General features: G+C 36.9%; 1 pseudogene; it reads left to right on the top strand.

Moving 5' to 3' along the window:
* Nucleotides 1-14,879: 14,879 nt before the first annotated feature.
* On the top strand, nt 14,880-15,406 carry LOC119828133 (annotated as a pseudogene).
* The last annotated feature ends 1,180 nt before the right edge of the window (nt 15,407-16,586 follow it).

The raw sequence follows: 16,586 nt of genomic DNA, 5'->3' as shown, positions 1-16,586 counted from the left end.
CTCCCAACTCCCCCCAGGTCCAGGAAGGTGATCAACCAAGCTGAGAAGGCTCCAACAGAGCCCGTCCATGCAGAAGAATCAAAGCCCAGCGTCATTGTCCTTGGCTTCTCAGTCAGCCCCCACCGTCGGCCACATTCAGAGAGTCCGGTTTGGTCTCATGTTCCATCAGTCCCATTCCAACTGGAGTTGGTGATCTCCCGTTAGTTCTGTACCACCGTCTCCATGGGTGAATGCACCCCTCATGGTCCTGACTTTCTTTCTCATGTTCTCCCTCCTTCTGCTCCTCATCAGGACCTTGGGAGCTCAGTCCAGTGCTCCAATGTGGGGCTCAGTCTTCAGGTTGTCTGTGGTTGCAGGTGAGCTAAGAAGGTTTGATCATTGAATAAGCATTTGTGAATTATGACCCATGGCAGACTTTCTAACACTGCTACATCATTCTCCTGCTATACTCTTTCCACAGACCAAATTAATTGACTTTGAAATCTGTTTTGTGAAACTTAGATCCAGTTGGATAAAATTTTGTGCTTCATTCTATCAACAGGAAGTATTATCTTTTTCAGTTATGCCACTTTTCATTGAATTTGTTTCTAGGCACAAAGAAAATAATACAGGGGAAATGAGAAACATATAAAGGACTGCTTAGCAAGCATGGAGCCCAGCATACCTGACCTTAGAAAATTACTGGGAAAGAACACATTCATAAGTCTTTTTCCTTTTTGTTCTCTCTACAAAATATTTAAATGCCTTGTAGAAGGTAGAGATAACTGATATGTTGTTTATTTTGTATTTAGATACATTTTCTAGCTAGCTTAACTTCTCAGAATAATATAGATGAATGTGATTAATTTATCTCTATTTAAATATGGATACCTTTATAAAAGGAAATATGTCAGTTATAGAAAGACTTGTTTACATCAAAAGTTATAGCTAAATTTGTAAGAACTTTGAATTAAGGATTGATTTCAAACCATTTGTTCTTTATTCTCAACTCTCCTCTTCCTTTACATGTATCTTTGCTGATTAAGATGGCAAACATTGTAGACTGGTGTTCAATATTTTAAAAAGAGAATTTGTATTGCAGTTGTCTTAATGGCTTTAAATAATTTTTCCTAAGTAAAAAGACTGCCATTGATCAAGAGCTTCTGTTAGTACACAAAACCTTCAGTTCTATATTCACTCAAGTTGAAAACCCTGCATATGTGGACATATGGCTGGGAGAAATCATGCACAGACCTTTGGCTAAGAAGATTAAGATAACAAATGTGTATTATTCTAAACCATCAAAATTGGGGTTAATGTTTTCACTCTTGGTCCTCTAGATTGAACCTAGAGTTATCCATGGGAGTTAACATTTCTGGCACTAAACTATATCCATATAGAGGTACTTAATTGCAACATCCATTTATATGCAATTGCAAAAAATATGTGTGCACACATATATGATGCTTTTACTGGACCATGGAGTACTCATTAATAAACTCATTGAAATTTAAAAATGTTGTCCTGAAAATGCACGTAATATTTCCATCATAATGTAGTCTACTTTATCTTAAGTGTGCTTAGAGTCATTTTTTTATCAAACTTTAGTAAGAAAAGATCATCAAAAACAAAACCTGTAGTTATATGAAAGTCTCATGATTGCATATCTGATGGTGCCCATTGCAGAGTCCCAACATAGAGGGAACAGACATAGTTTAAGATAACCTCAGTGGAAGATAAAAAAAATAGTTCACATTATCTGTACACCATCATTGTTCAATGTCTCCTAACTCAAATCCCCCTCACTCAAAGACAATCGTTCGAATTGTGCATATGGTAACATGGCTCCCAGTTCACCTGTTTGAATGTTAGAGATTGTTGTTATTACAAACAATACTGGAAACTTCATATAGTTGAATATTGTCAGTTGGTAAAGTTTATCACAGAGAAATTTCTCTAATTCACTTAACATTTATCTCAGTAATTCTCTCTCTCTCTCTCTCTCTCTCTCTCTCTCTCTCTCTCTCTGTGTGTGTGTGTGTGTGTGTGTGTGTATGTGTGTGTGTGTGTGTGTGTGTGTGTGAGTGTGTGTGTGTTTTAGAGAATGGTATATGCAAGACACACCATTTATGTGAACATCAGAGGGTAATTTTCTTGAACTGTTTCTTTTCTATCACTGTAGTGGGTCCATGAGATTAAACTTAGGACATCATACTTAATGACAACTCCCTTTACCTGCTGAGGCACCTATGTATCCTGTCACCAACCATATTAAGTTTTAGTATTTATTCCTAAACCAGTGTGGTAGCCTCACAATTAATCAGTAGTGATTAGAATTTATTAGGAAGCCCCAGTTTAATTTTTTTGTTGTCGACAGTTTCTTCTTCTACAAAATCCCTCAAAGAACTGAAAATATTTTTGCCCATGTTACATTAACAATTTAAATTAGCCCTCATACCCTCTAGCTTCAATTTGATCTTAACTTTGGAGACTATACCCTGGATTTATATAGCTATTGCCATCCACTAGTATGCTGTGTATGACACCACTTGTGTGGGTCATAGTGATGCTGGTCACCCATGATTCCTAAAAGCCATGGTTTCCAAAACTCTGATTCTACTTGGGACTTTGCACGCATCAGATGGGTGGTGGTAGCTACAATGGAACTACTTGTATCTGCCTTCATGGTATGTCTTTTTGCTTTTCTGATTTATCTGTTGAGCCTGATTTCTACAGAATGATCCAGAGGCAACTGGGGTGCCATGTTCCTTCATGTTGCCCTGTGTTCATTTCCATTAGACAGCCTGAAGTTCATACAGCATTCTTTTCATATAAACCACCAAAATGTTCCCAAACTAGAACATCTTACCACCAAGAAAAAATAATGAAATTAGCTACCTGAGGTGGGTTTCAAATTAACAGACTGCCTGATTTGGGTATCTGGGAAACACTGTTTTCTCCATGTAATCTGACCTTGTCCCCCTGTAAACGTCCTTCATTTCACTAAGGCCTTGGAATAGGGACTGAGTCATTGGTTTGCCTCCTATTCAAGTTACCACTATTACGGATAAAGCATTTCTTTTCCAAAATACTTATCTTGCAAGTATGAGGTGCTTTCCTTCCAGAACGGACTCAAGATTTACACAAGAATGTATGTGCTAATTGTCTGCCTTCAGTCCTTGAGAATCTTTATTTTATTTATTTATTTACCAGAACTAAATGGTCTATGAAAAACAAAAAAACAAACAAACAAACAAACAAAAAAAAACCAACCAAACAAAACAGCAACAACAACAAAAACGAAGTAAAACTGCTTTTGTAGGGATAATGGAGGGGAAGCTGTTTGCTTCTAAACTTTCATAAGATTTGCTCTAAAGGTACAACAGTTCCTGCTGTATAAAAAAGACAGGGTCATATCTCTGCTCCACTTATTTAACCAGTTTGTCCCTCATTTGGGTTTGAAAGGAAAACATTTAATGCTAACATCATTTGTAGTGTGGCCATGGCTCATAAAAGTGATGGTAGAGTAACATGGTTCTAGTCAGCCTGGTGAGCCACACGCCTCTACAGGCTCAGCACTAACTTATAGAGCAGGAATTCCCTGACCACTCGCTTAGTGGTTATCACTGTACCCCATGATTAAAAATTCCCCAAGTATTGTTGTGTGCTCTTTCAGTGGGTAAAACTAAGGTGCTGTGGTAGCTTCACTGAAAGTGGTGAGGAGTCAGATCTACTAAGGAAGTCAATGATCAAGAAAAAAGGAAGTGAGAAAAGATACAAAGGTTGATCTACAGCCTCCACATTCCCAAATTCATGTTCATACACATGCACTACCATATACACAGAAAACACACACACACAAACACACCACACAGAGAGAGAGAGAGAGACAGAGACAGAGAGACAGAGAAAGAGAGAGAGACAGAGAGACAGAGAAAAAAAATATAAATAAACTAATAAAATATTACAATGCAGAAGGGGCAACCAATGGGCTCAGGGTGAAAGTTTTCTGACTCACTGAGACCTCTGATTATTATTAAAGCTAAAACATTAGTGGCAAGTAAACTGGCACAGCATGAAGAATCTGTAAGCCTGACCTGAGTTTGGTAGCTAGAGTCCTTACATGGTAGTTATAGATAACTGACTCTATAAGGTGTCCTCTGACTTCCAAATGTCGATATGAATCTTGTGACACTCACATATCTACCCCCACAGATATACATAAGTAAACACAAGCTTATAAAACCCTTCACAACTTATGACAATGACATAGAGTAGCACTCTGTATATTAAATTATCACTAAGACTGCAATCCATGTTCTGAGAGCATTCATTAACAATTCTTAAGGACTTATTATATCAAAAAAATTGTAACATCGATACCAGAATAACTTGAGGCCAGGGTATCTCTTCCTTTCCTTTGTGAAAGAATTTTCAAATAAATAAATTTATAACCTTTATAAAAGGTTATATAAATTTATATATTTATAACCTTTATAAAAGTTTCTTTATAAAAATTTGGAGTTGGGAAAATGAGAATTCTATTGTTAAAACTATCAGTTTTGTCTATGTACGGAGCAGAAGACAGTTCAGAGCAGTGTAGCTGTTATTTAGTGATGATACCTAAGGTCTAGGAAAGGAGTTGAGAGAATGCAGGACTGGATATGTGTTAGCCTCTAAAACGTGCAAAGATTTGTGTTACTAAAGAAATATTGCTAGAAATTTTATTTTAGCTAGTACACTATGAAGCTATAGAAAATAACTAGAATAATAAGAAACCACTAAGTTTTGAAGCCACATAAAGGGGTAATTAATTGTTATAATTAGCAAAATTTTGTTTGACTTTCTCTCTGTAATCATTCATGAATGTAGGGATGCCCAGGCTGATAAGTAGAAGATCTTTCCGGAGGCCCTCCTTTGAGGATGACAGTGAAATTTCTGAGGATGCACCATCATGGTGAGGATCAGAAATTGATTTTCATTGTGAACATATTTGCAGATTTGGCTCCAAATTTGGAAAGTTCTTTTGGAACCCAAAATATGACTCTTCAGACAAAGATCATCCACCATTTTGCAAACATATGGGATAAACCAGTCAATAATTTAATGCTGGTCTTCAAGCTTCATGACTTTTCTTTGTTTCTCAATGTGTTGCTTCTGAAAGTATGAGGTTATCACTTTCATGCTGACTACATCCCATGAATACACCACTAGGCATACTCCCAGGAAAGAAAGGGGTATTCACTGCCAACGAGCTTGTCACTACTTTGAAAATACTTTTAAGTCAACTACCAAACTCAATGTGTGGAGACTTGATTTCACACTTTTTTTTGACAATAGCTGAAGTGGCCAAGCATATTCTTGGATGTACTATGTAGCTAAGGATGAGAACATCTGATCTTCCTGCTCCCACATCACAAGTGCTGGGATTATACATATGGACCACTGTGCCAAGATTTGGAGTGCCAGAGATCGAAACCATGCTGTGAATGCAAGGAAAACACTGAATTGAGCTTCATCCTTAATACAGTATATTATTAATACTTTAAATTAAATTTTTTACTAATACTTTAATTTTTTCAAAAGTAAAATTAAATATGAACATCAAAATATCAAAGACATTATTTGGAGGTTCAAAATTTGCTACTATTTTCTAACGATTTTCATCTAGTTCTAGACATTACTATAGAATATAAGCAGGGGTCTAATTATGAACTTAAAATGTCCTTTAAGGTGAAATGACATTCAAAAAGTCACAAGAGATGAAGGCCTTAAGTAATGAAATGCCATATTTTTATAATATGAACTAGAGAATATTTAAAGAGCATCATTCTCATAAATGAGAATAATTCTCTGTGAAGGTCTCTATGACATAAGTTTATAAGTCAACTGCCCTCTTTTTCTTTTCTTTAACTCTAAACTTGACATAGCTGAGAGTCATCTGAGGAAGCAGACTAGATTTCAGTAAATTATAGTTCATACTGGCCTGTGGGAGTTAAGGTTGACAGTTGATTGGCATAAGTGGACTAGGCCCACTGTGGGTGATATCATTTCCTAAGCACGTATTTCTTTTTTTTTACACATATTCTATACATTTTAATTTTATATAGAGAAGAAAGTCCCTGCACCAGCAACAGAATTTTAAATTCCAAAGTGTCCATAATGCTGTCTTTGGCTATGTGTGACATTGAAGGTATGAGAAACTTGGGTTAACTCAGGGCTTCCAGATCGTGGGAAATTTTCTTTCTGGGAGAGCGGTACATCTGGGCTGAGGGAATAACTTCCATCTTAAAAAAATTGTCCCTAAATATGGTGATTTCCCTGAAATGTCATTATTTTCCTAAGCAAGTATTTCTGAACTGCGTATAAAGCTAGCCAAAACTGATAAGCCTTTAAATGAGACAGCTCTGATATCCTTCATAGTTTCTGCTTGACATCCTACTCTGTCTTCCCTCAACTGTAACCTGGAAGTGTGTACTAGTTTACATGAGAAATGTTCAGGTGTTTGATCACTTTGTCCTAGTTTTGGTGCTATTTATGACCATTTGGAATCTTCATGGCATGCAGCCTTGCTGGAGGAATAACAACACTGTTGATAGGCTTTAAGTGTTAATAGCCTTAAACTACTTTCATGTCACAGTTTTTTATTGGTGGGTAGAGATGTCATCTGTCAACTTCCTGTTTGCCCTGTTGCCTGTATCTCCCACAATTATGGAATCTCCTTTTGGAACTTTAATATTAAATAAATGTTCCTCATAAGTCGTGTTGTTTTATCACAATAATGAAAGTGATCAATACATTAAATTAAATAAACCCTTTCCTCTCCTAAGTTGATTTTGGTCCAAATATTTTAGCACTTCCACAGAATAAATCATGATCTAGGAAGAAAGAAGTGAAATGTTCCACAAAATATTCAAAAATGGGTGTTGTAATTAAATCATAGAACTGTTGCTTGAGGAATTTTGAGTTGGAAGATGTATGGCAAAGCAAAGAATGAAGAGATAGCAATGTGTTCAGCATAGAAGAGCAGATGGGATGATGATGACTATAGTTTCCTTTTGGTACCTAAGTGTGATTCCAGATCTGCCTATACAAGTTGTGACAACTAATCTGTAGGAAAACCAAATACAAATTGTTCAGTGACCCTTGGCAGATATCAAATCTTCTCAGGCATGTGATCCTATTCCTGGTTTCTAAGTTTACTGGAAAATTTATACCATGACTTCTGAAAACAATATTTTTCAGCTTCCCACATGTGCCATCCAACCAAAGCTTTAAGGGCCTTGACAATGATACCTCAAATAAGACAGTTTCAGAAGCATCCATCAAATCAATCATTAACCATCATACAAAAGGCTCTTTCTGAACAGCAGAGATGAGGCTCATGGTTGTGAGGATCCCATACTAAGATAACTGAAAGAAAAGCTTTTACATCCAGTAGGTATTATGATAGGTTAAAAAAATTCAAAGATTTTGGTTTTCTCTATTCTATGTAATTCTAAGAATATGTGGAAACTTATTTGAGAAAATAGGAGTGTTTTAAATCTAGTACCTAGGTCAGATGTGTGTACGAACCTACAATTTAAAAAAGAAAGAACCATAATGATTACAAAATGAGTTCAAAGCCAGTGTGGGCCATATAACGAATTTAAGGCTATTGAAGGACTACTTAGCAAGACCTGTTGTAAGAGAGAGAAAGTGAGAGAGTGTGAGGAAAGGGTAAAAAAATAGAGAGGGGAGATGGTGGAAGGCATTAATAAAAGGAGGAAAGAGAAAAGAAAAGAGGAAAGGGATTAAAGAAGGAAGGGAAGGAGGAAGGAAATGATGAGGAAAATGAGAGAAGGATGGAGTAAGGAAGGGAGGGAGGAAAAGAGGGAGGAAGGAAAGAAGGAAAAGGAAAAATAAAGGGGAAAGGAAGGGAAAGAGAGTTTAAGGAAAGGGAAAAGGAAGGAGAAAAGGGTTGGAAAGAAGGGAGGAAATCAGTGAGGATATTTATCTCGAGACTCTTTCCCCTTTTCTTCAGATTTTATCTGTTCTCTTCTTTTCCCTGATTTCTAGTCCCCAAAGACTTTCTATTTTGGTTTATAGTAAAGAAAAATCTGTCACAGGAATATTGCTGACAAGGTGATTGAAATGCTCTTGCATCCATTTGTCTCCAAATGGAAGAGAAGAAACTCTGCAGATAAACACTCAGGCACTGGAGTCTCTCAACAGAGAAAGCTTTGAAACTAGTGGCATGTATGCAATTATAAACTCCATTGTTAAATCACAACACATCCCGATCACCCTAGCGTGTCACTCTTAATGGGCAATATATTCTTCAAGAAGTCAAGTGCCCTGCTAACAATATTGAACCAAATCATCAGAATTCAAAAACAGGACCATAAAATGTGAGATTCCATCAACAGAGTGCACCATGAGCTACAGCATAGAGATTAATGGGGAGCCTGTCAGGTATTTTAATGTACACCTCAATCGTTGAAACACATGTGTTGATTAGTAAAGTATTTGGCCTGAGCTGTAAAAGATATAAAATAAATTAAAGTCACAACACCATCAGCATTAATAAAGCATTTGGTTAGATAATATCGATAAATCACATGTGCAGATTAAATAACCTCATAACCAATGCATCTCTGCACACCTAAAAACTGACACTGACCTCTTCCTCTGGAATTCTTCCCACTGACAATGGCTGTGAAAGGCCACTGTTAGAAGTCTCTGGAAAATCTAAGGATATGAACATCTTTTAAGACTTGAATATAAACCAACACCTATAACTGGCACCACTCCTCTTCTTTTAAAGTTACAAATATAAGATTTCCTTTTTTCCTAAGTCTGTGCAGTTAGTCTGTCACCTGAAAAGCAATTTTTAGCATTTTCTTTAAAGCATGGCACTGAAAAGGCAGGAGCTGAAAATGCATAGCAGAGAGAGGATGGGATAAATAAATTCATCTCTCTCTTTTTCTATCTCTCTATCTTCTGCCTCAGACTACTGTGCTACTGTGTGTGTGTGTGTGTGTGTGTGTGTGTGTGTGTGTGTGTGTGTAGGATATGCTTGTGTGCATGATAGGCATACAATTAGGAACAGCCTTTAAGAGTCAATTCTCTTCTACTTCTGGGTTGAGGAGGGTCCTCTGTTTTTTCTTCCTGGAGTGCAATATATATAAGTCTAACTAGGTGACTAGTTTCCAGGCAATGCTCTTCTCTCTACATCACATCTTGACATTTAGCTTCTGAGATCCAGTTATAGACCACCGCATCTTACTTCTTATTTGTGTTCTAGGGCTAATTCTCTCCTCATCAGACTTACAAAGCAAGCACTTTTATCCCTAAACCATCATGCCAACAAAATCTAAATTCTCTCCATTTGATGATGTATAATAGTATAAGAGCTGAAAGACAAAAAGTTATGAGTGTTTATCCAAGGAACTCAGTCCACATGGCCAAGTTAATTAAGGTCTGTAGTAATTAGCTGCAGGCAGGCCTGCTTTTCATCCTGCCTGGATCCCACATGGCTAGCTTTATACCCGAAATAACAACACACAAACCGTATTCATTTAAATACTGCTTGGCCCATTAGTTTCAGCCTCTTATTAGTTAATTCTCACATCTTGCTTTAAACCATATTTAGTAATGTGTGTAGCACCACACGGTGGTGGCTTACCAGGAAAGATTCAGAATGTCTGACTTGGTGGCTGGCTCCATGGTGACTGTCCCAGAGAGGAGAGGCATGGCGATTGCCTGAAGCATCTTGCCTCACTCCCAGCATCCTGTTCTGTCCACTCCATCCACCTAAGGGCTGGCCTATCAAATGGGCCAAGGCAGTATCTTTATTAACCAATGAAATCAAGACAAACAGAAGACTCTCCCACTTCAAAGGTCAAGCCATCAGTCACAGGATTCACTTCATTACCATATTTTCAGTAGTAGGAAGCAGAGAAGCTATGATGATTTCATTACAGCCTTTAATACTCAAGGTCAATGAAACCCATCAGAGGATATCATAGTTTGAAGAGGTAAGAAGCAATCTTTTGAAGTAAACATTTACTGGGAATACAGGCATGTTGTTTTACTAGTATTTCATGTCTCTGTATGTAACATATGCCTAGGTGTATAGGTCTGTATGCCCATGAGTGTTCATGTGAAGATATAAAGACTTACAGATAATGCCAATGACCTCTTCTGTATCTATCTACATTGTTTCTTTTTCAAACATGGCCTCTTGTTAAAACTGTAGCTAAGCATTTTCTTGGAATAACTGACAAGAAATGCCCAGCAACCCCAAGACCCAGCAATTCCACTATTGGGAATCTACCCAAGAGATGCCCAATCATACTACAAAAGCATTTGTTCAACTATGTTCATAGCAGCATTATTTGTAATAGCCAGATCCTGGAAACAACCTAGATGCCCTTCAGTGGAAGAATGGATGAAGAAACTGTGGAATATATACGTGCTAGAATACTACTCAGCGGTAAAAATCAATGACATCTTGAATTTTGCATGCAAATGGATGGAAATAGAAAACACTATTCTGAGTGAGGTAACCAGACCCAAAAAGATGAACATGGGTTGTACTCACTCATAATCGGTTTCTAGCCATAATTAAAGGACATCGAGCCTATAATTTGGGATCCTTGAGAAGTTAATAAGAAGGTGAACCCCCCCCCCAAAAAAAAAAAAGATATAGTAATCCTCCTGGATATTGGAAGTAGACACGATCGCCAGGCAAAAATTGGGAACTTGAGGGTTGGGCAAGACGCGGCCAAGGGAAGATGGGGGGAGAAAAGCGTGAAGGGGAGAATGGGGGGAGCACGGAGGAATGGGATGCTTGGGATACAGGAAGGGTGGATATGGGAGCAGGGAAGCATATATCTTAATTTAGGGAGCCACCTGAGGATTGTCAAGAGACTTGACCCTAGAGGGGTTTCCAGGTTTCCAGGGAGATGCCCCCAGTTAGTTCCTTGGGCAGCTGAGGAGAGGGATCCTGAAAAAGCCAGTTCCTATAGCCATACTGATGAATTTCTTGCATATCACCATAGAACCTCCACCTGGCCATAGATGAAGAAAATGACAGAGCCCCACATTGGAGCACCGGACTGAGCTCCCAAGGTCCTGATGAGGAGCAGAAGGAGAGAGAACATGAGAAAGAAAGTCAGGACCGTGAGGGGTGCGTTCACCCATGGAGACAGTGGGACAGAACTAACGGGAGATCACCAACTCCAGTTGGATTGGCACTGATGGAACATGAGACCAAACCAGACTCTCTGAATGTGGCCGACGGTGGAGGCTGATGGAGAAGCCAAGGACAAAGGCGCTGATCTTTGACTATTCTGCATGGACAGGCTCTGTGGGAGCCTTCTTAGCTTGGTTGATCACCTTCCTGGACCAGGGGGGAATTGGGAGGACCTTGGTCTTAACATAGAGTAGGGAACCCCGATGGCTCCTTGGCCTGAAAAGGGAGGGAGGGAGGGTATGGGGGGAAGAGGAGGGGAGGGAAGGGGGAGGAAGAGGGGAGGAGATGGAAATTTTTTAAATTAAAAAAAAAAAATTCTAAAAAAAAAAAAAAGAAAAAAAGAAATGCCCGGCAATTGATTATGTTTTCCTCACCCAGTGCTGAGGTCGCAGACTGACATCATACAGGCTATTACATGAGTATGAGTCTTCAGTACTTGAACCCAAGTCTTCATGTTTACATAAAATGCAGAGTCAGAAAATTTGAGACACATATTCATTACTTGTACAAACAGCTGCATATCAGAAATTTATAAGGTAAAGTTAAAGATACATAAATATTAGTTCTTATTTCTACTTCCACAGGGTAAAATATTATTTAGTGACTTAAATTGAATGCTAGCAGACAATTTTGCATGGTATGCAAATAAGCACCTAGGTATTTTAATGAAAATATTAAGATCTTGGAGTTGGGAATGTAACTCAGAATTACAGGATTTATCAAACAAACACAAGGCGCTGGGCTGAATCTTCAGGTCTCAGGGAAAAAATATCAATGTATTTTAATTTTTGTTCCAATATAATTTGAGGTCTTATTCAGTGTTTTCTCCATTGTTGCAAATGCTATAATGGATTTATTTATTTTCATTATATTAGATTTTTTTTCAAAGAACACCTTTTTTCCTTTTTTTCTTTTTTTTAAAACTAGTAGTTGCTTTATTGATTTAAAAACAGAGTCAATAATCTACTTTTTTGTCCTATTATTTTATAGCTCCTTTTCTTTTTAGAACAAGAACAAAGAACAAATTTTTGTAAGTTAGATACCTTGTAACGACTGGAAGCATATGATTGTTTCTATTTTTGTTTTTCCGTTTATTTTCTAGGATATACTTGCCTATTTTTGTAAATATTAGTTCAAATTGTACTTTTTTGAACCCTACATAAATATTTTGCTTCTTCTCCATGCAAAGAGAAATTTACCCTTTAATTCTGTCTTTAATGTGGTATTATTTTCTACCTTACCTCAGTTACTAATAAGATTGGGAAAGCACTTATATACTTGTTGGCTATTGATATTTCTTCTTTAAAATAACTCCATGTTACCTATTACAGTTTTAGATTTTTTTAAACATTTATTTATCTAGTTTTATTTATTGTTTGTTTGTTTTTGTGGGGGTGTTAGTGTGTCTGTGCATCTCTGTAGGGGCAAACGTGCCCAATCCTCTGATGGAGATAAGGGTACAATTTGTGAGAATAAGTTCTCTCCTTTATAATATGGGTGGCTGAGATTTGATTGAGGACATCAGACTTGGTTGCAAATACCTTTTCCTTATGATCTATATTGCTGGCTCAATTTTTATCTTGAACTATTTATTTATTTCTGAAAACTATATGGAATATTCTTATGTACTTTATAGTACTTGCTATTTTAATATAAGATTGTGTTCACAAAAATACAATAATACAGTTTTTGATTGAGTATCATGTATATTTAGCATGACATTCATCCCTGTAGTTATATGTAGTTGTAGATACCTGTGTCATTTTATGAAGTTTCCTAATTGTTTGGGCTTAAAATATTATTATTGTCCCAGTAAAAATTTTTTGTTTCATTTTAACCGAATACTACTCTCTCATTTATACATTTCCATTCATTTAATAATGTACTATGTTTAAGCTGTCTCTACCTCTGACTATTAGAGATACTGCTACAAACACACCCATGTAAAGTATCTCAATCTCTTACCTTCAGTTCCATTTTTTGGGGTTAACTGTCAGAAGCAAGGTTGTTATGTTAAGCATGTATGTACATATGTATGCATCTATTTTATTACGTACATCTACACTGCTTTTTGTAATGGTTGGGAACAATTTGCATTCTTCATAGCTATGTGGATGATTTTCTTTTTTTCATTTCTGGGAAGCAATTCTTATATACTTCCTGAAAAATGTGAGGGGATATTTGAATGTTCTTTGACTTTATTTTGTCTGAAGGTTGGTAATAACAAGCACCTCTCCACTCTCATGCCCTTTGCTTGTTATCTTTGGAAAGTCTTCATTGATAATTTTCTCTCTTTTTAAGTTGGTTGTGTTATTTATATTTTTGTACTAATGAGTTCCATATATATTTTTGATGTGATACAATGGTTAATTTTGATTGGCAGTTAGACTGAATCTAGAATGAACTAATACATATACTTATTAGTTCATTCTGAGAGATCACTCTCTCTCAGAGTGACAGGCAGCATCAACATATCCAACAAGAAAGCAGTGCTGTTTTTTCCTCATTTCACATCAATGGGTGGGTCTATTTTGCTGGGTATTGTGGTGGCTGCCCCTGCACTCCATACTTTCCTCTAGCTCATACGCCCTTTTTGCTTCTTCTCCAACAATGTTGCCTGTTCAGTCTCATTATTAACCTCAGTGATTCTCTACAATATTACCTTATTGTGAAAGTAGAATACCACAAATTCTTATTCCAGGAGTTATTTGGTTAATGTGAATGAGTGGGAAGGTTGTGGTATTAGAACATTTTCCAACTTCAAAATTCAACAATTTTAGTAATAGGATTATGAGCCTAGAATTATTAAAATAAATAGAAATTAAAGTTCCCAACTGTAGAACTAAAGAATACAATAAACAAAATTAAAACTCCAAGATCAATTCATTAACAACATAGTATTAATTCCTGAAATTAATAATCTGAAATTAAACATAAGAAAGCATTTAGAATAAATCAACAAATGAAAGAATTTCATATAGAATGCATTATAAATAGACAAACACGGTGTTATAAAATTAAGGTAATTATGAACTACACAATTGAAATATCTGTAAATATTGTGATTACATATTTTCTGTAATAATTTTAAAAATCTATAAAATCATATAACCTCCAAGAACGAAAGTGTAAAATAATTATTTCCTCTAAGTCTCTGTATGTCAGTGTGACTTCATTCCAGCCCAAAGACAAAGGTCAGTCATCTGAATCATTTTAAATTAAAGCAACGTTAATAACCACAAAGGTATATAGTTATATATAATAGGTGCACAAATCAGACATTTACTGATAAGACATCCTAAAATTACTTGAAGTAATTTGGGGATATAACATATCATATAACATATAACATATCATTTGAAGATTTATTAAAGACAAAAGCAAACTTACGTACTAATTAGATTTCCTTGTTTATTATTACACAGAGAATTCCTGGTTGAATGTTTGATGCTAAAGAAGGAAGAATGTCTTTGATATGTCTCAGAGTTGAAACAGAGTTTAACTTCATACTCATCAATGGTGGAACATTGTTTCACAAACAAACATTTTTGTGAAAAAAATGGCAATTTTAGAAGTTTCTGGAAACTCAGCACTAATCCTATACCAAAACACATCTGATTTTTTTAAGAATCTACTGTCAGCTCTCTTCCTGCCCTCCATCATGTCGCAAGGTCAAGGTGAAAAGGAGAACCCCATGCGGGAACTTCGCATCCGCAAGCTCTGCCTCAATATCTGTGTTGCAGAGAGCGGAGACAGACTGAACCGGACAGCCAAGGTGTTGGAGCAGCTCACAGGCCAGACACCTGTCTTTTCCAAAGCTAGATACACCGTCAGGTCCTTCGGCATCAGGAGAAATGAAAAGATTGCTGTTCATTGCACAGTCCGTGGAGCCAAGGCAGAAGAAATTCTGGAGAAAGGCCTGAAGGTACGGGAGTATGAGTTGCGGAAAAGTATTTTCTTGGATACTGGGAACTTCGGCTTTGGGATTCAAGAACACATTGGTCTGGGCATCAGATATGACCCAAGCATTGGGATCTATGGCCTGGACTTCTATGTGGTGCTGGGCAGGCCAGGTTTCAGCATTGCAGACAAGAAACGCAGGACAGCCTGCATTGGGGCCAAACACAGAATCAGCAAAGAGGAAGCCATGCACTGGTTCATGATGGGATCATCCTTCCTGGCAAATAAATTTTATCCAAAAGGCCAATAAAATTTTTCTCAGAAATAAAAATCTACTGTCAGCAATTCGAATAGCTGAAGACAATGTAAACCAAAGGTGTACTAATCTGATACTTTAGTAAAAGGGAACAGTAGTAGGATAGCTTTAAAACATGTTCTAAATAACTTCCATCTTCTTAGGAGAAAAGACAATTTTCATGGCAGTAAAAACAGTACAGTTGATAATATACAGTAGTCCGGCAATCTGTGTCAAATTAATTCAGGCAGTCTTATGTGTTTTATGATGGCATCCACAGTGCAAAGTACACATTTATTTTCAGAACAAAGGCTGCAATAAGTCTGTGCTATAACTGGGGGAAGCACTAGAAAATACCTCTTGGGTTCATTATGCATATTATTTTGATGTAAGTTCTCATCATTGCTCAGAATAAAATACTGCTATTTTATTGACTCTCACATTCAGTTCCAGGACTACTTGTGTAGTATAGCCAAGGTCAGAATTAAAGGTGCTGAAATCTCACTTAATACAGACCCCTTTTGTTGTCTGTCATGTAAGAAATGAGAACCCACATTATAACTATAATTAATCAAATAAAATATTGAATAATGTTCTGGTACAATTGAAATTTATACAATAATAGTGCCTCATTCATCCAAAATTTTTGATGTCATGAATTTTTATTTAATATTTATGTGCATGTGTGCTTGCATGAGTTTCTGTATACTATATTATGAAGGTAACTGGGTGTCTAGAGGGCATCAAAGTGCCTGGAACTGGAATTGCAAGTGGTTGTGCCACCAACTGCATATTGGAAACCAAATTTGGTTTCTCTGTAAGTGCTCTTAATCACTGAGCTATCTTTCCACACCTGTGCCATGTTAAAGTAAGGCCTTGTTTTTCTTTATTCGGAACTTTGTGAATGTACTTGTGTCTGTGTGGAGTTATGTATATATGAATTCTTGTCTAGAAATGAATGTTGGATCCTATGAAGCGATTTGGGAAGTCCTTCAGTATATGTGATACTTTTATTGATTAATGAATAAAGATTCTGCCTTGTCCTGTGATATGGTAGAATAAAGCTAGGTGGGGAAAACTAAACTGAATGCTGGGAGAAAGAAAATGAAGTGGGAGAGATGTCATGGAGTCCCCAGACAAGAAGGACACAAGCCGGTAACCAGAACCTTGCCG

This window comes from Arvicola amphibius, chromosome 12 (genome assembly GCF_903992535.2).
Source record: "Arvicola amphibius chromosome 12, mArvAmp1.2, whole genome shotgun sequence".
NCBI classification, from domain to species: Eukaryota; Metazoa; Chordata; class Mammalia; order Rodentia; family Cricetidae; genus Arvicola; species Arvicola amphibius.
Note: the sequence above shows the minus strand (reverse complement) of the source record. Positions and strands in the feature narration are given on the sequence as shown.